General features: G+C 34.7%; 1 protein-coding gene and 2 long non-coding RNA genes across 5 annotated transcripts in view; all 3 read left to right on the top strand.

Moving 5' to 3' along the window:
• Positions 1 to 25964, top strand: part of LOC127852756 (uncharacterized) — a 224627-nt gene that overhangs the window by 127188 nt on the left and 71475 nt on the right. The window lies entirely within an intron of this gene.
• On the top strand, positions 12035 to 13180 carry LOC127852762 (uncharacterized). The gene is made up of 2 exons (XR_008036252.1): positions 12035 to 12150; positions 12970 to 13180. It is a non-coding gene; the product is annotated as an uncharacterized LOC127852762 (long non-coding RNA).
• Positions 16165 to 25964, top strand: part of LOC127852760 (uncharacterized) — a 51971-nt gene continuing 42171 nt past the window's right edge. The window contains exon 1 of the long non-coding RNA XR_008036250.1: positions 16165 to 16373. This is a non-coding gene — a long non-coding RNA (uncharacterized LOC127852760). The remainder of the gene's footprint in view (positions 16374 to 25964) is intronic.

Raw genomic sequence — 25964 nt, 5'->3', positions numbered from 1 at the left:
TCAAACAGCTAATGGGCATGACAAATCCTTTTACCCTTTCAGGTTTCTGATTCATTTGGCGTTTTAGGAGAAGGAGACAAATTGGTGAAATAACTTTTAGTTTGTGGAATAAAACACACAGAATAATCAAATGCTTTTCATTGATATAAACAAATATCACTTGAATGGGGCGTTATTAGGAAGAATTCATTTTAACAATCCGACAACACCGGTCGGATTAGGTCAAACTGCAGCATTCAATGCGATTAGCAGGTTAGACGGCATAGAACCCTTGCCTATGCTTTGACATTCAATCCTCGAACATATTTGGGTACGAACTCAACTGGTTGAGTTTTCGAAATTTCCAAATTATCTAAACAAGTAAATTACATACTGAACAAGAGATGTGTTTGTAAGAAACAATCCCCCATACTGCGCCGCATTGAAATAAAATTTCTGTTAATCATTTTGCAGGTATAGAAATCATCTCCCTTTAAAGGTTATTACTTCCCTTGAATTTTGTCCTATCCAATCGGGGTTGGGGGTTGGGGAGGGTCTCACAGTCAAGTATGACCATGTCAGACATCACTGACAACCAATCTGTGGTTTAAAAGAGATCATAGCCAGAGTTGATCATGTATCTATGGACATAAGTCGACAGGTATGTAATGAACATCAAATAAATTAAAATGTTATCATTAAAAAAAAAATTGACAAATCAATCATTTGGGTTATAAATAATCAAAATAATAAATTTGTACAGTACCTGTGAAAAGAACTTCAATTCTTGGTAAGGAAATATATAATTTGAGATTTATAATTATATAAATTACTTCCCTTGAAAATAATTGTCTGTAACAAATCTCTATTTTTAGTAGCAAATAATTTAAAGCCACTTCCGTGACTGTAGATTCACCACTCAAAATGTGCAGCATGCCAAATATATAAAGTGGCTATGTTCGATAATGTCATCATCATTATTTTTTTTTATCGAGTGCACCGGGATTGTCTCCCATATGGCCATCGCCCCCAGAAAGACGTGTTAGTTGGTTACGGGGGATAGTGCAAGATACAGGAGACACCCCGTTCCAGAGGTGACCCTGGGTCTTTTAGTGCCCGGTGTATAGCACCTAGTATACTGCACCTCGGTTTAACGTCTCATGCGAAAGACGAGTTAGTAGGTTAGGTGCAGCGGGGGATCGAACCAGCGATCTCTGGAATGTGAAGCCAGTGTGTTACCACTAGACCACGGATCCGCTACTGTTCGATAATGAATAATGTTCTCCTTTTTTAAAGCTTATTACTTCCCTTAAATCTGTATTTTTTACCGTAGACCGTTAAGGATGACCTTGACCTTTTACCACAATGTGTTTGTCAGAAACACAATGCCGCCTACTTCGCCGCTTTGATTTATTTAACAAAAACATATACGTGGGCAGGTCAGATAACTATGTCCATTGAAAGCTTATTACTTCCCTTGGCATTGTTTTTTCGACCCTAGACCTTGAAGGATGATGTTCGCCTTGAAATTTTACCACTCAAAATGTGCAGCTCCATCAGATACACATGCATGCCAAATATGAAGGTGCTATCTTCAATATTCAATGTGGTTTTACCGCATTCAAATACATGTTTTCGGACGTAGACTTGCTCGAGGTAATCCGCTTGTTTCCGGGTTTTTGGAACACCGATTGGTTTGGAAGTTTGCACGCGCGGGACACGATTTTTTTATTCAACACTGGATCAAACTTAAGGGACATTCTCTATCATCTAAGCTCTCTGCCTGAGCTCGATATTATATATATTATTAAAAAAGCCATATCGAACACAGAATTATCAATCAATTTGCGCCCGGTAGATAATGTTGTCATTTGTTGGTATATAGGCCCAAAAGGGACCCGTATGGGAGCCGTATGGGACGCATATGGGATGCATATTATTTGCTTATGGATTACTCTTCTATTTTTAGGTAAACGTATTAGCAGTTTAGATCAAGTTAGTCATTCTTAAGTTTAAAAAATGTGTTTTGGATGAACTAAATAAAAGTATATATCTTTAATTCCTGATAGCAAAGTAAAATGGGACCTATATGGGACCCTTATGGGCATTCCAATATGGGCACGCCCATATAGGTCCCACATGACTCCCATATTAGCTGCATATTATTTGATTATGCATTAATTTTCTATTTTTGAGTAAAATATTAGCAGTGTAAATCAAGTTTTAAGAAATGTTTTTTTAATATAATACCTGAAACTTTATAGCTTTTTCCTGATAGCGCACTAATAAGGAACCTATATGGGACCCTTATGGGCATTCCCATATGGGCTAGCCCATATAGGTCCCAAATTATTCCCATATGGGCTGACCCATATGTGTTTGCTCAGAAACAGCCCATATGGGACCCATATGTGCATGTTTGCTGGGAAAGGATTTAAACACTATTTTTTTATTTGTATTGTTTTTGTTTTTATGGGGAGATGGAAGCTGAAGGCAATTGAGAAAAGGTCTATTTTCCACAGGCACACAAAGGCTAGAAAATTCCCTGCGCCTACCTGCGTTTCTTTTTTAATTTCCAGACAATAATCTTCTCTTAAAAAAATACTCCTGGTTAATCGGCTCCCGATTATTATGATACATTGTTGACTTTCTTCATCATGAAACATCATACATTTCTGACGTATAAAATATTGGTCTTAAAGGTACTGCTTTACTTATTTTATTCCATAAAGTTACATCAAAAAATAAGGTTTTTGAAAAGCATACAAAAGGCACCTTGCAATGTGCCACATTAAAAAAAAATCCCCCGTTGCCCCCCGCCCCCAATACAAAAATCATGCACACGACCCTGGATCATACAAAAGACCATACACACTCATAGTAATGGAGTAACTATCATAATATCTAGTTAATTCCTCATAAAAAGGGTAGTACTTCTTGGGACCAAGAGATTTGCATATATTAGCAATCGTCGCGATATTACCAGTATCTACTTGTAACCTCGGCGTCTCCTTAGGCAGGCTGTTTCCATAGTCATTGTTTGCAACACAGGGATCAAGGTCACTTGAACTGTCGCCGCCATCTGAGTCCAGCATTATGGCGATGGTCGTTACGCCAACGACAGAATGAATGCTGACAAAAAACGTAATACTCCTTTAAAGTGTTTTGAAGATTTGTAAGAACTTTATGAACAATGACAACACGTTTTGCATCTCAGTTTACAGACGCCAATTAAGTTCGTGATCTATTTGAAGACCTGTACGTAGTAAATAGGATGAGCAATTTCTACTTTTGTCACAACTATTTCTAAGTAACCTTCAACAAACTCGTAAAATTCATTGATAATTTGGTAATGGGTTAACCCATTACAGGTGAGCAAATACCAAGCGCATGGATAAGTGTAGCCTGGCCTTGGCCCTGTGATTAATTTTTAATTCAAACAAAGAAGGGTCACTCTTCTAAGTCTACTTAACCATCAGTATTATCTCCCTTACTGGATAAAATCACAGGGCCTGGTGAAGTCCAAAATGAAAATCCCAGGAATTCCTGCGATACATTTTTGATGAACAGCTTGAAAATTAGTCCCTACTGACTAGCGGGGGGTAATGGTCACTTAATGATAAAAAGGATGGGAAGTCTTAACAGCCTGACAATCTCTTACCAGATTAAAATGCAGTTGTTTTACGCACTGTAACATGACTAACACAACGTTACAGGCGCGGTACTTTGACACTTTCCCTATAATTCAATTTTCCAACAGAGGCTATGAAGTGTAAAGATAATGAAATCTCTTTGATGACTGCCTATTGCAATAATTCAAATAGCAAACATTGAAACAATAGGAGACACTTGCAATCTTGAGCGAATTCGCCTTACGTTCCAATATTTTCAAATGTCGTTTTTCTACAAAGGCGTCAAAATATGTTTGTGTGACGGAAAGGATTTAATTCTCAAATTAGAATATGATCATTTAACTGATCTGTTACGTTAAATATGTTTTATTAGATAACATATAGCAGTTAATCTGGTCTTTGAAAACCTTTTAAAAAAGAGAAATTCAGGCACTACTTCCGTTTTCAAATATCGTGTGCTGCAAGACACAAAAATGTCGTTTGCAGGCATCGAATACATTACTTATAGCTACATTGCAGGTGTTTGAGACATCACTTAAGTGTAAGGTTCGACTTAATTAAATTAACGTTAGATCGTACACCTTTAATTAACCGTTTAACAATCGTGAGCGAGATTTTTACGTGTTTGTTGCAGGCGACTCTAGAAATCATTGAGATTAAGGAGAAATTGGTCAAAATAAGCAATTTCTCCTTTTATCAGAATGATTTTTACTCTACCTTATCATTTTATTTGTATTCTATTACAATTTAAATTGCCGTCTGCAACCTCTTTCAATTTGCGACGGTCCAAAATGTGTCGTTTGGAAAAGGGTTAATTGTATTCAATTCCGCTTCCTTGATACATTACCTGTACTCGCGTCAAATTAAGATTAATTCATAATTCACCAAGGGATTCGAACCCACGACCTTCGTGTCCAGAGGCGGACGCTCTACCCCCGAACCACTGTCCTTCACTTTTAAGTATATTGAGATAATCAACAGATTACATTTGTATATAAAAATGTGTATCTTTTAAAATATAATTTCAGTAGAAGGTGAACTTACACAGCGTCAACAATTTCATTTTTTCTCTCTCACAAGGTTTCTGCACAATTCTTTTTTCTTTCACATCAGATGCAACATTCGTTATTGGTTAAAGTCTATGTGTAAATTGTTGTGACACGATGGTAAAGTGTGTGCATTTATTGTATGGGCAACTATTTATTAAGATAAATATATAATTTTACAAATCGATCATTGCTCACGTGATCATTATTTATTATCAAATTGTTTTTTAACATTTTCTTAAACAAATAAAATATGCTTGTCTTTTTAGAGTATAAGATTCACTCCCCTTACTTAACAGTGTGTCATTTATGACCCAAGGGGCATGATTAGAACAACCTTTTCGATAGGCCGTTTATATAAGTCTACGAAGTTGGCTCAATATTCAACATTCGACTTTCAAAATTTCATTCGCTTAAAGGGGCCTTTTCACGGATTTTGGCATGTATTGAAGTTTGTCATTAAATGCTTTATAATGATAAATGTAACCATTGGATCTATAAAGCTACAGTAAAAAAATCAAGGATAAAATAACAGAAAAAAACAACAAAGTAACCCGCCACTGGGCTTGAACCACTTATCCCTGGAGTAAAAGTCTAACGCTTAGACCACTCGACCATCCCTGCTCATGCAATGCTGATCCTATTTATAATTTATATAAGTAATCCTCGTAGTATCACAAACTTTAACGACAACAACAAAACTCTCAAAATTATTCTATCGTTTCTCGTAGCAACGCTTTATAATAATGCAGGTTTTTAAATCGTCAACAGATGCATATAATGTATATTTGTGAGCATGGTAAATGTTGAGTATTACTGTTTGCTCACAAATATCATAACTATAACGAAAAATTGCGAATCAGAAACTTTTTTATTTTATTTTTTGTCAATTTACCAAAACATGAAAAGGCCCCTTTAGTCATTATTTATGGAAACCATTTAAGCTGTACCATAACTGTAATTGATCCTCGAAAAAGTTGTCATTTTGTTATACTTCAGGTTTTTTTATCCGTCAAGAAAGCACAAACGCCCGAAACACACGCAAGCACGCACTTAAGTCATGCGCTCTTCCACAAGATATATCATTCCTCGAACGACTAAATCATAATTTGATCCCCGCCGACCACACCCCGACCTCAAAACGAGTCCGAAATATACACGAATACATGTTTTCTGTATTTACCACAAATCATCGTTTAATTTAAAAAGGTTGTAATCTATGAGTCAGTATTTTAATTCGAGTAATTATCTAAGTAATTACAAATCAGCACACCACGATACGCATAAATTCTAAAAAGCAGAGTTCTTCATGTATACTTAGAGCACACGAGTAACTAAATGCACTGGTCACTTACCATTGCGTTGTAATATTGCAACCGATAGTATGTTTTTAGTGGAAGCCGGTTTAGGGACGCTGTGACATTAAAATTTGCCCACAATTATTTACAAGGCATGTTTAGTAGGCGTAGCTAGCTTGAAACGACAACAGCATAGTAACGGCAACCGAATTTCAAACTGAAATATAATAAAATGCACCATTAAAACTGCTCGATCCATTCTCCGTTTGCCAGATGAGCGACCTGCTATGACCGAAACCACGTCAGACATGTATGATCCCGTTCGGAATATTGCCCACTTGCATGGCATTGCACGTTGACAAATCTTACGTGTACATATGCACGCGCGTGCATGGCAGTACCAGCAATGTCAGACAAATACCAATTATTAGCATAGGACAATGTGAACTAGTAATTATGCATTCTTTTTTAGCTTAGACCGCCCGATTTGTTTGCCAAAAGCGCAAAGCGTGTTATGTATTATTCTACTGGAGTATACGAATTATATATGTTACCCCAACTTTTAACTTTAAATCGAACAGTTTTTGATTCACCATGTAACGTACACAATTCGCCGCTGACGACATAAGTAATTGTAACTACGTGACGAAAGACGAATGCAGTATTTACGGCAAACAGTTAATGTTTGTAGCTGGGTTTAACAGCTACGCCTACAAATTCGTCCCAACTTTTGTTGGTCTAGTATGTTTTTAAGAGATAAGTGTTGGGGCACACTTCGAAACCTAACACAATGTAGCCTCAGGACCCCATAAACTTCGAAATGCAAACTCACAGACAAACATTCTGAATGAAATAAGAAATACTTATCTATAAAGAATTGTTTACCGGACAATACATAAATGTTTGGAAGCCATGACGATGTCATCACACGTACACATTTAATTTGAAAGCCATGCAAACGAACCCAATATATGAGGATTTGTTAGATATAGTCTTTACTACATGGATTATACGGCACAATACACTAAAAAAGTCATAATCATCGTGCATTATAAAAAACAGATTTATTGACAAACGGTTTATTTCACAGATCTTTCATTAAAATACGGTAACAGCGGAGACGATGTTTATTATCATTAAATGAGACGCGTTCTGAGAAAACGCGGCTTAATGCTTTTTTGGTGAAATGATGTCTCTTTTAGCAAAATTACAATTAAGGCGGAAAGTGTCGTCCCTGATGAGCCTGTGCGAACTGAACATGCTAATCTGGGATGGTACTTTACGCTAATGCATTAAGCTCAGTTTTTGCAGAACTAGGCTCAAATGGTCAGTTGAGTCATTACTTGGGAAAGGTTCGGTGGTAAAAATGTGTTGTTAGTACATTTAATTGTAGTATAATATATTAGCTATTGTTTTATCACCTTTGTTTAATCTAAGATATTCGCACTGTTAAGGTCGTTTACTTGTTGGCAACAAAAATTCACTTTTCCTTTATGATAAATGTACGCAATCGTTTTGGCATTTTGTAAAGTAAAAAGACGACTGCTACCTTAACTGTGACACTTCAAGGTCAATGATAAAGGACGAAACTTTCCGCTTAAACGGGACTTGCGACTAGAAGATATTTTCTTTTTACAAAAAATGCAGTGGACAGTGTCATCCCTAATTAGTCTGTGCGGACTGCAGGGCTAATCTAGTTATACGATTTACGCACATGCACTAAGCCCGATCTTTTCAGAACGAGGCTCACACGAAGACGACGCGTTGCGTACAATATCGGTCTCCCTGCATCACGGGTCTAGATCAAACTTCAAGGTCAAATTTAGGCCATTATTTTCGGACTGAAAATTCAATATTTATCATGCAATTTTAAATAACTTATCGGTATCATAAATGTCCACCGTATTGATATGGTTTTATCTGCCCCTTAGGATTAGTCAAGGTCACACTAAAGGTCAAATATCAAACATGATCATGGCGCAGTTTGTCAATAATGGCATGCAGTATTTACAATTGGCTGACAGTGCTGTAGCTAGGACATACAAAGGACAGGGTGCATATTTGACAAAAGGCACGAAAGCGCACGCGGCCATATTTCATTTGTTTCATACATGTATTTCAATACAGCATGTGCACTATTATGTTTACATGTATACCTGAATCTCATAGTAAATTTATTTTAATGTGAAGCATTGTTTCTTTAATTAATAAAACTAGTTTCATGTTAAATTTGATTAAGTTATTAAAACACTAAATAACATTTGCTTTAAAAAAATGTGATCGGATCATGAGAAAAAGCATGGCGGGGTCCAAGGGTGAAGGCATGTCTATATTTGCCTAGTAAGTATAATCTCATTTTGGACTTCATTAACTCGCGGTGTCCTTTGTTCTGGCAATTGGGTTGACTCACGTCATACGCACGGTTTATTGTTACCATATTTAGTATTATCTAAGAAGAGCACTTTACTGCAAAACAAATAGTAATCACAAACATGTTGTCCAAAAATACTGCATGTAATGCTGGGGTGATCTAACGTAATATTTGTTTGTGTCACCGCGACATTGGTCCCTAAATTTAACTCTTTCTACAAACTGCTCATTGTGTGATAAGATATCGTGAGTAAAGTTCAGTTCAAGCACTCGACCAACATAAAGAATGTAAAAAAGCAAATAAACCGCGATATGGGAAAATGGCGCTTTTCGGAAATCGTTGCCCCAGATTAGCATGTAAAGTCCACGCAATCTTAAAGGCGCATTATCACAGATTTCGGCATGTTTTGAAGTTTGTGATTAAATGCTTTATATTGATAAATGTTAACATTGGATATAAAAGGCTCCAGTAATAAATCAAGAATAAAATTAAAAAAAAGGAAATTCACAGCAGGGCTCGAACCACTGACCCCTTGAGTCCTGGAGTAAAAAGTCTCCCACTTAGACCACTCGGCCATCCTTTTGGATGCAATAAACGGTGTTTTTTATACTTCATATAACCAATCCTCGTAGTTTCACATAATATGACGACAAAAAAAGAACTCTCCAAATTATTCATTCGTTTCGCATTGCAACGTTTTATAATTTTCGGGTTTTTAAATCGTCAATAGATGCATGTAATGGCTATTTTAGAGCATGGTAAATGTTCAGTTTTACTGTTTCCTCTCAAATAAATATCATAACTAAAACGAAAATTTGCGCATCTGAAACAACTTTCTTTTTCAATTTGGTCAATTTACCCAAACGTGAAAAGGCCCCTTTAATAATTATATGGTAAAGCACCATTCGACATTCAAAAGCGATTTAGAGATTTGAATGATTTTAAGGCAGGGTGATCACAAAAGCTACCTAGCACCTCATGAGCTAACAAATTAAGTCAACTGAGAAAACATATGATATGAGCATGACATTGTGTGTAGGGGAAAGTCGTGTAGTCACTATTTTTATCATGGGATAATTTGAACAAATATTACTGAACTTGTTATAATTTGAAGTAGACTACTTTAAATCAATTTATCCAATAGCAAATAACAATTTAGATCTGCTTCATACATCAGTAGACCTTGACAATCTAGTGACAAAAGGTGAATTTGATTCTTACAAACATGTTCTCCTTTTGTCTCTAGGTTTTAAAATTCGTCTGCAGGGAACAAAAGATGTCTGAAACTTTAGCGCATTGAAGTCTGAACATATGTTCAAAGTTATCACAAGCTAACTTTTCAGCAATGTTTATTACATAACTATTATTTCGGGTTTGAAAGAGTGATGCATACATACATAATTTGCCATTTTTGCAGAATTTTACTATATAACTTCTTATAAAATTCTTCAAGATTCAATTTCCTATGAAACATGACTGACTGTTTCCGAAGCAAGCAATGCATACTGTATAATGTTTGTGAAAAAATAAGACGCTATTACAGGTTACTTCTCCGTTTGTCATACTGTTGTCTGATCGAAATGAAACTGTAAATATATCTTTAGTATTTAAAAAATATATATGTGCAGATGATTTGTTTTTTAATCAGTTACAAATGATTGGGAATTAATGAATTAAATATTTAATATCGCTAATGCTAAATGTTTTATATTCAAGAGAAAAGAGGCGTTTAAAAAATATTCATTCGTTTGACAGATTGTGGCATTTTTCATGGTTCAACGCAAAATTTGCGTTGTCGTATTATCATCTGCAGGTGTCTTATGTTTGGACTTCTCACGAAAACTTGGAATGGGTATTAATATTTCTAAACAGCGGTAAGTGGTTCATCGATGCTTAATAGTTCTATACTGTATGAGAGAAACTGCCACATATTTCATACTGGACAGATATCCATTTAATAGGACTGCAACACATTCCAGATCAGCTAGAGATAATGAGTTTATTTGTATAAGAGATTGGCGGCCAGGTCAACCAGGCCCCTCGCTAGTCAACTAAAAGTACATCCCTGATGGACAAATGCTCAAGTTATCGGTCTAACTGATCGGCCATACAGAGATCAAGTTATCGGTCTAACTGATCGGCCATACAGAGATCAAGTTATCGGTCTAACTGATTGGCCATACAGAGATCAAGTTATCGGTCTAACTGATCGGACATACAGAGATAAAGTTATCGGTCTAACTGATCGGCCATACAGAGATCAAGTTATCGGTCTAACTGATCGGCCATACAGAGATCAAGTTATCGGTCTAACTGATCGGCCATACAGAGATCAAGTTATCGGTCTAACTGATCGGCAATACAGAGATTAAGTTATCGGTCTAACTGATCGGCCATACAGAGATCAAGTTATCGGTCTAACTGATCGGCCATACAGGGATCAAGTTATCGGTCTAACTGATCGGACATACAGAGATCAAGTTATCGGTCTAACTGATCGGCCATACAGAGATCAAGTTATCGGTCTAACTGATCGGACATACAGAGATCAAGTTATCGGTCTAACTGATCGGACATACAGAGAAAAAGAGACAAAAGAATACAGTCATTATTAAGTCTAACTGATCGGGCATACAGAGAAAAAGAGACTGTCTCATACAGTCATTATTAAGTGGACATTATTATTACAGAGCTAACTTTATTACTTTTGACCAAAGTCCTAAGTTGTGGAAACTCATTTGAATTGTCTTAATGAGACGATTCGTACGAGCACCAACAACATAGGATGAAATTAACAATAAAGGAGTTTTTCACGTGGAAATACACTTTACGCCTCCGTACCATAACGCCTGTGAAATAAATGTGTGATTTTATTTTTCACTAGTTGGACTGATGCCAGTCTAGGACTTTTGCACAAATCGCCATGATATTACAGAATAACTATTGAAAACGGCGTAAGCTAACCTAAACCATTGTGGCTTGTCTTGTCATAATATTGTGACTTATCACCTGGTGAATACAGCACTTAACCCACTTACTGTCAAAGTTAAAAGCACTTAGCTTTGTGTTGCTCTGGTCGAGACTCTTGTATTGATAGATGAGGCACAGCAATATTTGCTTCAAAAAATCTTTGTACTATTCTCGTATTTTATAATATCTGCAACTCATCTTGCTACTAGTTGTTTATTAAAATATATTTTATATTCAAAATCTTACGTGACCCACCCAGTCCTGTAAGGCGAAATGATCCGTAAAAGTAAAACGTGTTTTTTGTCGAATGTACATATCTGCACTGAAACTATATGTAGGTACACATCGTTCATGCATGATCAACTGTCAAACGAAAGTACGGTTTATATTAAAATGCATTATTTTTCTCCTTCCGGGATATTGTTTTAGTTTGTTGATGATGCATGTACAAATATAAGTGCATATAAAATGAAAACACCAAAAATAAACAACGATTGCGATAGACACCTATTAACTGTTAGATGCCCATAATATAACTTTAATTGATGTGTTTAGACAATTTACACTTTATATATTTTCAAATTGTGTATGCATTTATAGTTACAGGCTTTTGCTGTTTCAAACTAAATGTATACATTATATTTTATATGTGTCACCATCAAGATTCAGAGCCTTAATATCTCAGTAGGAATTGGATGAAACGTTGATTAAACTGAAAGTTTGTTTTTCTTTTCTGACAGATGATTGAAAACGTTCGCTCTGCCAACTGGACGGACCCGGCGGTGGTCAAAGATTTTATGGACAACTTTAGCAAGGCGAAACATTATCATCGATGTAACGGGCAAAATTTCGTTGTAAGCATTATTACATAACTCCGTATTATATTTTAGGACTGTCAACATAGAAAACACTAGCAAATAAATCTTTGAAACGAAGATGAATACTTTTTTGTAATTAAGAGCCGATTACAGCAAAAGGAGAAATTGCTATAAAGAGCATTTTCTCTTATCGTCACACTATTTTCTACGTATGTAAGTATTTAAAATATGGAGTAAATGTTAAGAAACTTTTCTAGAGATGAATAATAAATCAAATTCACTTGTTTTGTCTAATATGCATGAACATGTTAGGTTGTTTGGAAAATTACAAAAACAAAATCACTACTGATTCGAACTCATATTGATGAGTGTCATGTAAAAATCATTCATCCAAAGGAATTCCGTCTCAAGCTTCAAACGGTTTATTCTTCTTTACATGTCGTTTAATGCCGTGTGCTCTTCCTTTCACACAAACAACCACCTCATATATAGTGCCTAACTTTATTAAAGCCTACTCAGCTACAATTACATTAAACAGTTGGAAACAACATTTAAATGAATTTTAAAATGCAATGAGTTTTAGTAGGTAAATATATCCCAAGTATATGTCGATAAATATCGCCCGCAAAATGTATTCAAAAGAAGGCGATTATATATGCCTGTAAATGCAATTATGAGTGCGCCAACTGTAGCTTGAGCACAGAAACATATCTTGACTGACCGAATGGGCTAAGACTTTTCTTTGGTAAGATAATATTATATATCCTCCCATAATGAATTCCCAATTCATGTAAAGCTAACAAAGTCTTGGCATTGACTTAACACGATGGCGATGTTATTTCTTATACTTTCCAGGTGTATGCTGGTACGTATCGCGAACCACTTCCACACCTGCCCTATGTACCTCCAGCTCCGCATTGTACACATAACTAAAATGGTCGCCATTTGGATTGGTACCCTGAAGTTGTATCTACATTGGAACCAATAGAACATAGAAATGATCGGACCAGAAAACCGGACGATGTCTTATAGACAAACTGTCGAAATAAATATTAGAAACAAGTCTTGTTTGACGTTTACCTTTTTTGTTGGTTTCGTTCCCAAAAGCCATAACTTGCGCAGTACAATCTTCAGTAACATATTTTAGGCTCGAGGCTGACATTGATTTCCAATTATACTGGATTGGTCTCATTTTCAAACTCGCATGGCAAACGGACGAGATCGTGAGACAACTACAATTGTTCGCGACAAAGTCGCAGGAACGCATAACAAAGCTACACACATATTCTGAGAAACCGTGCATAAACTTAATACAATGTTGGAGGACAAATACTTCTGTACCCTTGGCAAAATGGAATAAATGACATTTAACTACTTTATAATTTTAGGGTTTACACAAATAGCCTAATCGTGAGTAAAATAGGAAAATACGTCTTCTATTGTGGTCAAAATAGAATCTTTTCTGCACAATTCATACATGTTGGGAGTATTTGTAACTTTCCACCGATATATATTCTCTATAACTCATGGACATAGCTTCTTACATGTTTTAAGTAACATTTTCTTTGTGATTAATTATGGGTCAGTGATATTTATTTACAATATAAATAATATAAACACCCCTGAACAAGTAGAACAAATATTCATGTCCTCGAAGCAAAAGCAAAAAAAAATAAGAAGGGCTCCCAAAACGATGCCCGAAATGTCTTAAAATCGTTTAACGCAAAAATCTAAAAAAATATATTACTTGTGTTATTTCCAAAGCCTTCATGTAAATTTCATAACATTATCCGTTATCTCCCTTTTCTTTTGCGCCATAAAGCTTAAAACATACTTATATCAATTCATAGGGATATCTTTTATTGAAGAAAGCTGCATATCAATACAATATATTCTAAATTTATAAATTTAATATAATTTAAATTTCTATTTTAAATAAAATAAAGGGTATTTAAATATATGCTTGTGAATATGAAGTTTTATGTCTTAATATTATAAATAATAATATAATATATATATTGTTTATTGTGTGCACACTATTATTAGCACATTTTTACTGACGTCATTTAATACAAAATGCGGTTGCTCGATATAATTGAATTTTAATCTTTGCGATAACACATTCTAACGTGATTTGTGTTTTCCTGTTAGTATTCCTATGCAATGGCTACGTTGTAATTATATTATGGTCCTCAAGAACAAATATGTCCGCTTTTCCGTACAAAACTCTTATATCGACCAATACAATGTTGCTGCAAATATCACACGAACATCGTATGATAAACCTTGTCATAAGTATGCAAAACTTCGACTCATTATCGGCAAGTCGTCATATCAAAAAGCGGTCACATGATTACAATGGCATGTTCTGAATATAATGATACGAGCATATAATCACTGTTATCATCAAGTGTCGGTAATCCTATGAACACATCGAGGACGAATGGTGGTTGATACGTTTTTAAGTTTTATTTCATCATGCCTCACAAAGTGTAATATTTTTTGTCTATATATTAAATTGTGTATGTTTTCGTTGTTATGAAATAGGAATTACAAAAAAAATCGTATTTTCATATTTTGTTATTTAATTTGAATTGCGATGCTATTAGGTACATAATAATTTACACTTAAAGATGTATGCATACATCTATGCCAAGTGCGGGGTAAAGAGCTCATTCGAACCGGTTTACAAATCCACCTCTCTGAATGGACCGTTTAACATCGGTTACTCCGATTATTATTGCTTGTGTGATTATTGAGTTTGTCATAGTCTTCTCCTGTAGTACTACATTTATTGTGTGCCTCACTGTTTTAGCACTAGGTACATTCCCATCAATAAATGGCTACATGCTGTAATCTCGTTTCACTCCTAGGTCCATATTAATTATCCAATTGTTAGACTTACGTCTAAGAATAACACACATTCTTAAAACTGTTACACCATTCATCAGAACAGTGTGCGTATGACATAAGCCTTTTCTCATAAATCTATTTACACTTTGGGGTAAGATGTCTTGGATCTCAGTCTTTTCTTTATACTTAAGTATTAACACGAGTAGGTAATTACGGACACTGATGCTGCAGCTAAAACTTCAATTCATACATAGATAACAAAGCAGATATTTCAGTGTCGGTGAGGTATTTTTAATTTTAATTTATCTGTAAAGCCGAATGAGTACTTTTTTCTGACATTCAGTTAATTGTATGCTTTTGCTAGCATGTATTAAAATATGATATAGCATATACATATACTATATTGTTTATACATTTTTTGGTTTTAACCTTTCTAAAAACGTTCATTTGTGCCCATGTTAGCAGTGCATTCATTTGGTTGTATGTATGACTGTCGGTCTACGAAAGGCACTTTATAACAAATACAATTAACTGGTATACACACCTCTGATATCGTTAATCAGATGTTGCCCTACCAATCGATGAATTAAATAACAAATTCAAACAGATAAATGCCATTTATCGAACAGACTTTTTGTGTAAAATGTATTTATAAAGGAGCAGATATCGGCCAGGGTCTAAATGAAGTAAACATATCACAAGGACGGTTCATGATGCTATCAGTTAGCTTTCACATATATGCGTAGCTAGCTACTTCGTCCCAAATATATAAACAATGTGTGATTGCAATTATGTTAAGTTAGATTTAAATTAAATATCGATTTATCTAACATGTGAACAATTAATAACATGGCATAACGTAGCGCGCATGTACTCTTTAGACATTGACATATTTCGTTAGTTTAAATACTTCTGCCACCAAAAACTGGAACAATTTGTTATGATGCGTGCTAGCTATTTGTAAACCAATGAAGCTGACGTCATTTTAAACAGTAAACGCTTTGTCAAAATTATAGAATGTTTATCTTATTTTATTTCAAAATCGTATGTGCCTTTTTAAGTTAGTGTACCAATATGAAAGTATGATGAAAACAATTGCTACGCTTATGTTATATTGCAGTCATTTAAGATAAATACGTTCTCTTTCCCGCACATGAATCTTATCTCGACCAATAAAATGCTTTTGAAAATATCACCCGGGAATAAATTATGATAAACCGTGACGTTGTTTGTTAAAATCTTCAACCCTTTATCAGCAGTTCGTCTCATCGAATCGCGGTACACAATCAGTAGCATGTGTCAAGGAGTAAATCATTGTTAACATGAAGCACTTAAAGCAGGACATGTGTAGAGTCGACATGTAGCACAATAAGCAAGACATGTGTAGTGTCGATTAATGGATTAAGGTAAGATGATTGTTGTATTATAAGGCGCGAGTTATTGGCTTTAATGAGCTTCAAAAAAAGTTTAAACGACATAAAAAATATGTGTGGCAGAATTCGTTAAGTCATCAGAATGTTGGATGAGATTTGTGAAGGCTCAATCAGTACAGTAAATGTATTGGTAAGTCAACATACAAACTGAACTTTGGAATAACCTCTTTAAAGTTAATAAAGAAAAAAATAGTACACAATTATTAGCAATGCAAATTATTTCATTTAATATTGGCAGGTTCTCAAAGTCCGAACGTCATGAAACAAATAAAACAATGCCGGCATTTTAGGTGTTAAATATTATGTAAAAGTTTTCAAACAAATTATTTAATCATGTATTAATTTTGTAGGGTTTGTTTTTTATGTTAGTGTTTCGTCAAGTTCGTTTGTTGGTGATAAAATGTTTGACAATTTTTGCTATATATTTATGCCCATGTGTTATAAAACGGTTTCATTACTGCTAGTTCTTTAATGTTTTTATATGTTTAATTTTGTATTCTTATCAATTAAGATGTGTGTTAAGTTGCGTTATTTATATATTCGTGAATGACTTGCGACAACAGGTCACCGTGTAGTAATTAATAAAATGTCCGCCTAGTGACAATTAAGCTACCTATTTGGTACCCGCTCTTCTCAATATTTCATGTATGAACTCCAATCAGTGAAAATAACTTAATAAGCATTAGGCTTTCGATGTAATCGAGCTGAAATAAATAGGCTTAAACTTAAACAGGTAATGGTATTCGCCGATATGTAAATGGTTTCCGAAGTTAAAAAAAATTATACAAGGAATGTGTCTCATTTAAGTTGGAAATAAGTGATTCATTGTTTATGTTTTATATGCAAAGCAAACGAATACAAAGGATTAACATAGAGTAATTTTTAAGTCTAAATGTACGCTGTATTTGTCATAAAACCGACTTCTGAAGTAATTTAATGATACTTTTATTACAATTAAACCCCGCTTTTAACATCGATTGGGAACTTCAGCCGTAGAAGACATAATGGAATATCGATAAACGTTGATAACACAGTATTGCTTTCAAGATGAAAAAACAAAAGCTACCGAAATAGTATAATGTCAAGATAAGACGCAAATAGTTTCATTGCCTTATTACAAGTGTTCGCCGTACTCGGTCAGTCGGTATGGAAATCGTTCTTGAAATACTCAATTTATAACGAAACGTATTTTCTTCCATGTTTCATTCATAATAAAAAAGGAGTTGTTAAAACCCGCGTCATGCGAAAATGGGTCGTATGTCATATGCCGTCAGCGTAGCTATAGCCCAGCATGCATCTCGCTATCTGGTAAGGAGATACCTAATGGGACCCCGAAACCTTGCTTGATTTATAACGGTCAGCGCCGCTCCTGACCATACTGCGCAATTGCACAGATTTGGCTTGAGCTACGCTAGACGACGCGCCATAACACCCATTTTCGCATGGCGGGACTTTCAAAGAGTTATTTGAATTTGTTGATAGACCACTGAGTGTTTATCAAATTTAAAAATACCATACATTTTGATGGTGAAATAATATACTCATAACAAGCGATGTGAGGACACATGATGCCACCTTCTGTAGTATTTTTTTAACATATACATGTGGTTTGAATATACGTACACTTTATAACACACATTTCATGCGGTTATTATGCAACTATACGTGACACAAATCTACAATAAGTCAAACCTTGTTTAATTTAATTATTTAAAAACTTATTTTGTCTTACTTTATATCAAAGTCAGGATATTATATGTTAGCGTTTCTGATTGCCAAAATCGCCAATGGCGATTAAAGCTTTCATCTGACGTTTAAAATTGAAAATGCAAAAGGAAAGGGCGATTGTCAAAATCTAAAGGTATCAGTATCCCGTTCTTTAAAAGATCACCATGTAACTACATCTACGCGTAATCGCAAAACATTCACCATGGGTTAATGGTAAATACACTGATAAGAGATAGCATGGCGCACGTATTGAATTGTCAACCCTTATAACAAAGTAATGTGTGCTGACACAGATGCGTCACGAGACATTCTCCGGTAACTGTCTATTCGTAAAACTGCGGTGTTTACCATACGATCAGTTAAGAAAATGCTTATTGGGGCGGGGCTAGGTGCCGACTATGGATTTTGATTGAGGTCGATCAATTAAGTAAGCGTGTACCGAAGATAGGTCAACCGGTAATTGCAGATTTACCATGTATGTAATATAAAACGGTAATTAATACAGTTCACACCTTTTCCCTGTTAGTGATAGCAATTTATGAAATCTTAAAAGCAAAGGGCGTGCAATTGAATCAATCTTGGGGAGTCAGTTGTGAAATTAATACCTTAAACAAAAATCGCGGTATCAATTTAATTATAATCATCATCATCATCATCATCATCATCATCATCATCATCATCATCATCATCATCATCATCATCATCATCATCATCATCATCATCATCATCATCATCACCATCACCATCACCATCACCATCATCATCATCATCATCATCATCATCAGTTGTGAAATTAATACCTTAAACAAAAATCGCGGTATCAATTTAATTATCATCATCATCATCATCATCATCATCATCATCATCATCATCATCATCATCATCATCATCATCATCATCATCATCATCATCATCATCATCATCATCATCATCATCATCATCATCATCATCATCATCATCATCATCATCATCATCATCATCAACATCATCATCATCAACAACATCATCATCCGTGTAGTGGTTTTCGTCATCATCATGATCTTCGTCTAAATCATCATCATCATCGTCCACATAATTCTGTTATAATAATCATCAGCTAACGAATCACTTAAAATCTAGTTTTAAATTCTGTCCATCGCAGATGAATGTAATGCAAGTCAATATGCTAACAGATATAACCACATTAACATTTTATCTCAAAAAAGCATCATTTAGGTCGTTAACTCTATGTCTAAGATAATGCATTAATATAAATGTAATATAATGTACACATGAACATTAAGATAATGTTTGTAAACGTATTCGTGTATATAAACATGTTCTCCAGTTGCATATTGTAGCGGTACAATCGCAAAGGAGTGTTTGCACATAGCGCTCAGATGCTATGCTATTTCAGAGGTCTGCGAAATTCAACAATACACAAAGTTAATATAGCTATTTTAAATCGTGTAGTGCGATCAGCGATTATGTTCATTGTTTATATTATGTTTACAGGGCATTATTCAGTCGTTGTTTTTAGTTTCCCAAATTTCGCATGCATTCACATCGAGTACGTGCTTGCACAAAAACATCGGCTTCTATCTGAGCTAAAAAATAAATTTGCATTGTTTAAAAAGAGTTGCAGCCAATGCAAAGGAGGTGGCGCTCAGACTAGGAGTCTGCGCCAATACAAAGTTATAGCTATTTTAAAGTGAAATAGCGTATGTTATTGTTTATATTATGTTTACAGGGCTTACAGTTTTTGTTAGTTTACCAAATTCAGCACACATGAGTCGTGTGCGTTTTTAATAAGAAAAAATAGTGTTCTAATAATGTCTAGATGTATTTAAACTTCGTCTTAGTAAGAATAGAACATTTAATATGTATTATACAAACAAATTAGCGGGAAATACCGGGCTATCTTCATCTGTTTGGAGTTGATAGTTGAAAAAACAAGATATATGAGCCCAATTAAGATGTGTTGACCTTGGCCTTTTACTAAATTATGAATTTGGATTAAGGGGCACAAATCATCGTTTCAAGAAGACGTATTATTTTATATTTATTTCGTGAATTATCATACTGTATACAAATATTGATATAAATGAATTTTTTGATAATATTGAACATCAAGGTATTTGTTTTATCGAATATTACATATTTTTGGTATATATCATACACTATGTTTTATTCATGTTGGTGACTTCTTGATTACTATAAAATGTCTTTATGTTCTGTAATGATTTGGGCCTTCGTATATGCATTGACAACTAATCAAAATGTCAAATGTATGCCATGTGATGATGTCATTGCAATACAACTGTTAATTATTACATCCTGCATTGCCGCCACCTCATATTATTAGCGCCATCTCCTTAGCATTGGCTCCATCTCTTTTGGAAAAATGGAAAATTATGTACTACGTCGACAAGAAGCCAATGTCTGTTTATGCAACATCTAATGTATGTTGTACGCAATCGTATGATGTCGTTAGCGATTTAATTGTGTAGAAATGTTCTCGTCACACAGGAAAAACTCCTCGACATGCTTTTAAAACTCCACCATGCCACAATTTATAAAGGTTCTCACGTTTTGAAATGGGTTGAGAATGTGTTTTTCTGTACATTTTTTGGATGAATTAATCTTTGCTGAATTGCACTACATCGGCCGATTTAAAAAATAATGCGATATATGTTGAAAAAAAACCCATGAAAAACCTAATCACCATGTAAAATTATCCAAAAAATTTCAAAACATCCGGGCTTGAACGCCACCTCGGAAATTGCATTGGCTCATTCATGCATCTCAAAAAAGAGGTGGCGTGTGTGATAAACGGCCGTGGTATAGACTTGCTTTGACAAACACGGAAACGACTTATTCACCGATTATTATTCAAGAAATTACCCTTTCAAGTTTAAATTTCCTTCGGAAAATACAACTTCACGAAAAATGCACGCCTACTATTGAACAACACGCGTTTTGCTTTAAGATATTTTAGATTCACCGTTATATTAAAAGTAAGTTTGTTTTATATGTTTTAAATGTGCAATGTACAGAGATTTTATCTGCATGTATCGATGAGCAAAAGGTCTTTTAACTTATAAGTGGATATGTGATCGATCAACCACTCATATGTTCAATAAAAACTCAGCAGCGCCTTATTGCTGTGTTTTTTCATGATAAAGAATATAAGTTGTATTAGAATTTATGTTGCATCTGATATCTCGATTGTCATGAAATTGAACTTTGTAGAGTGAAATTCGTAACAAGTAACCAAAAGAACCATATTTATTGCGAATATGTCACAAGCGGAAATTGTGTATTCAAATTTATTAAACTTCGTTATTTGCTTGAGCAACAGTCTTAGTTCAAAATAAATCCTATACATATTAACACTTTACCGTTCAACAATATTAACTAGTTGAATAACGCTGTTTTATACCTGCGTAATTAATATTGTTTAAATGAAATGTTAACATGTATATATAGAGAAATATTTCATTCGTATATAAAAAGTTTAGGTTGATACGGCTGAACACATTAGCCCATCGGCTGTTGTTCTAACCGTTGTCAGCTGGATTATTATTTATCGAGCCGATGTTTGTCCGTTATCTGTTTAATGATATGTTCGCATCAACTTAATGCATAAATAATAAAACAATAGAAAAAACAAAATAATAAGTAGAGGTATTCATATTTATTACATTTATGAAGATATATAGGATCTGACAGGAGTTGTCATATCATACCATATTTTGTTAGTAAGCGAGCCATTGGCGAGCTTACTAACGAATTTCCTGGACGAGTTTAATAAAGTATGGTATAAAATGACAACGAGTGCCAGATCTTTTTTATCACATGCTTTTAAATGAGCAAATTAAATAAATATGCACGCAGACATAATGCTACATCCCGAATGTTGTTTACATTTCGTGACGTCATTTGACTTTGCAACGTCATCTCAGCAAAATAACAAAATTGGTCAATTGAATAAAAACTAAGCCAATGAAACCGCTTAAAATGTATATTACACATGTGAAAGATCAATATTTTCGTAATGATTATATTACATGGGAAACAGGATATGGCATGTGCTAAAATGATATTATTCACCATAAAAAAAACTGTATAATTCAAACCATTTCGTCTTGAAAAACATGCATTTATAAGGACAATATATTGAAAGTAATTTTCTAACATTATTCTATTTTTTCATGACAATGACATTTTTCTTCACCATATTAATATATCTATTGTTAATCACGCACTCTTTTAGACAACCCATTTGGGAGAATAGCCAGTCTTGAAACAAAATAAGATTAAATACAAAATCAAGTTTAATAAACAATATCAACTGCAGAATGAAAGAAACGTGTGTATATATAAATTATATCTGGACGATCCATTTTAAACTATTCCAGACAGTCTTGCTTGCATTTGAACAATCTGAGGTTGTATCAGTTCCCAATATAGCATGTTTAACGTAATTACGGATAAAGTGTTCAAGATATATGATCTTGCATTCGTGGTCGTTTTGTATATAATTTATTAAACTCGTGATCTAAATGAAGATAAAAACGAGGCTTGCTGATGCATCTTATGCGTTTTCTGGATGGTTTGAAGGATGAATATTCCTCCGTGAAATGGCCCACTGAAGATACTCTGAATTCCTCCAGTTACATGGAAGTTTAAACAAGATTCATTCGACATGAGGTTTGTAGACTGCTGTGTTGTGGGATTTAATGAGTAGTTCATATAGGCGTGATCAGTGGAATTCGAGTGCAGGATGTGAAATATTCCTATGCTGGATCGGATTTGCAATGTTTCTATGATTCGAGATCTGCATGATTTTGTTTGGAGGAATGTTATTGTCATTTAATTTTTGGACGAGGTATTTCCTTACACTGTGGTTTTACAGTCGCTTGTTAGGATCCATGCCAACCTGCTTCACCATACGTTTCAACATAGAGGCAAGCTTGTTTACTCCGACTGGATTTCGTTTTAACCATTTTTCCTGGAGTGAAGGTAGGTGAACAGTTGTTGTTGCATTGTTAAAAGGATGATCAGCATTACAATAACTGTATGGTCTTTTGTCGGCATAAGTCTTGTAAACAGTAATAGTGCATCGATCAGGGTTTTGTGTACTAACCCACATTTTCGGCTTAACAAGTCTCACATCCCTAGGGTTCTCACCAGAATGCGTCTTGATTTCTCTCTCGGTGAACTGCAAATATTCACGGCCATGTTCGTCAGTTATCAGGGGAAATGTCATCCCAACACATAACACGATTCTCTTCACAGCCTCGCAAACCAAAATGTATGGTGTTATACTACTATAAAGTCTGCAGAAGTGTACCAGTGGTAGATACACCGAGCTGTTTCGAATAATTGATTTATATCGTCATCAGACAGCGGATCACTCTTTTTAGAGAGATTGCCTTTACCGCTCCTTTTCAGTTAACGCTGTTTCATGGCTAAAGTTTTAATAACCTTCTTAAAAGCAGGACCCTGCGATATTGTCTGGCCAAAACCCTTTCTCATCAACTGGCGATCAAAGCTGGGCACCATTCCTCTTATTACAGACGGCTCATAATCGTCGCCTTAAGTTCCTTGACACTGACAAAAAATCGATTATGATAATTCTCCTTCGGGTATTTCGTGAATTTCGCGGAATTCATTTATTTCAGGTTCCGCAAAAAGGCTTTCAATATCTTGAGGTCATTTACAGTTTTCGATAAAGTGTTTTTGTTGCTCTGTTGATGATAAAAATTAACAACATCTAAGTCAGAAACGATATAAAACCTGCTGGGCCCTTGTCTCGGCATCCGATGCGTGCCAGCGTTCGTCCCTGCGTTCGCCAAAACGGTCAATCGTTCCCGTTCTATCTCTACCTCAAAAACTCTGCTCTGTCAATAGTTTTAACCATGTAGAGTGTGGCGAATCCGCGGAAATAATTTCTGTTCCGATCCATATCCTTGGCCATCAATCTGCACCTTGTCGGTGACAGATATGTCAAATGACGCCATGTTTGTTTTGATTATTTTGACTGCGCGTATGAATATCTTTTAAGTGATTCGGCTAACTTGCGTAGTTATATAACTAGTGAAATAACACCCGTGTAATAAACACAATTGAGCATTACGTTATTTTACTCCTCTAGCGTAAGTCATGTTATAAGGTATTTTAATGGAATTACGAATCTGTTTACCAAATGATAAGTCCATAGTTAGCGTTTACGACTTCTAGGTCGCGTTGCAAAATAAAGTATACGTAGGTACATGAAAATCGGTTTAAGCTGTATACGTACTCCGTATCACCATCGTCTGATTGAGATGACATGCTGTGAATATAACGATACATGCATATTAACACCAGTTTCGGTTAACATGGGAAAACATCGAAGACAAGAGGTAGTTAATGTGTCATTATGTTGGTATGTATTTCATTTAAACATTTAGTAGTTTTAGGTGTTTATAGAACTTAGATTAACATCGCTTGTATTGCTATTTTATTCAAACTGTGTTGCAATTAGTTGTGATGCAATGAGGCAAACTTTTTTCATAATAAATCTCTGGCCCATTGTGATGTTTGGAGCTCGCTCAAATAGGTTTAAAACCACACTGCTCTGAAATGAGCGTTCGAAGTAGGTTACCCAGATGTATAATCTAATTTATTAGTGTGTTAATTGTGTGTTAATTTTTGTTGTCTAAAAGTACTTTTCTAACCGGAACTTATGTTCGACAATATGTACCTTGCAATAGGTAAACGACCAAATGCTATACAACGGTTGTACTTCTGAAGATGCAATTAAAGATTAACTGTGTGTATATGACAAACAGATATTTTCCAAGTATTATATTATATCGTCGGCTCCGTGCGAAAATGTCGTAACAAGAAAATCGTAACATTTCAGGAGGAGGAAAAAACTTCAGTACTTTTTTAAAAGCTGCTGCAATTTGGAAATATTTGTCAAATGGTCATCATTAGCATTACTTTACGTATTATTATGTTGGAAACTGCTGTAATTTGCTTTGTCTTTAAATATATCGAGATAAGATAGTTTCTCAGAAACAATTAACACAATTTATACGAAACATTAAGATACTCCAGATACGACATTTTTTAAGGGGGTATATATAAAGTTTTCTCTCGAGATATGTAACAATCCTTGCTACTTGAATACGTATTTCCATATATCTATACCTTTATGTTGTTATCTGTCAGAATAAATCGTAGATGTATAAAAATACAAACAATCACATTCTTAACCTGACTGGGAAATCGTTACTGCACAAATTAACATTTTTTGTGTGTGATAAATTAAATCGTCATAGAAATAAAAGAAAACATGTTAATGATATTTATTTTTAGAAGTGTTTATAGTAATATTTATAAAAAATGCTTTTCGACTATGAGATAAAACATTTTAAAAACATGTCCATCTTTTTTTGGTACAATGTTACAATGTGACATTTAACGTAACACATCATGGCAACTCCTAATGTTACAACGTACTTCTTGTTTTTCCAAGTCACATGTCCATACTATTCACTAAGGAACTCTGATACCTATCATGGTGTTGTATATTTATGGACCACTCATGTTCAAATAAGCGGCAATAGTCATTCGAGTGCGTGACTGGTTAAAACAATCGACGGAAGAAAAAGTTACCATTATAAATCATATAATTCAAAATGAACTTTTAATAAAAGCATGCGGATGCTATCGCGTAACAGTTATACATGTATGTCTACAACATGAACTTGTAGACTATCGTCAAATTTAGTAACGCACAAAGATATATTTTGACATTATCTAAAGTCGCCACAACGTACCTTTTCAGAATTTGTGACCAAC

This window comes from Dreissena polymorpha, chromosome 12 (assembly GCF_020536995.1).
Source record: "Dreissena polymorpha isolate Duluth1 chromosome 12, UMN_Dpol_1.0, whole genome shotgun sequence".
In the NCBI taxonomy this organism is placed as follows: domain Eukaryota; kingdom Metazoa; phylum Mollusca; class Bivalvia; order Myida; family Dreissenidae; genus Dreissena; species Dreissena polymorpha.
This window is presented reverse-complemented; position numbering and strand designations above follow the sequence as displayed.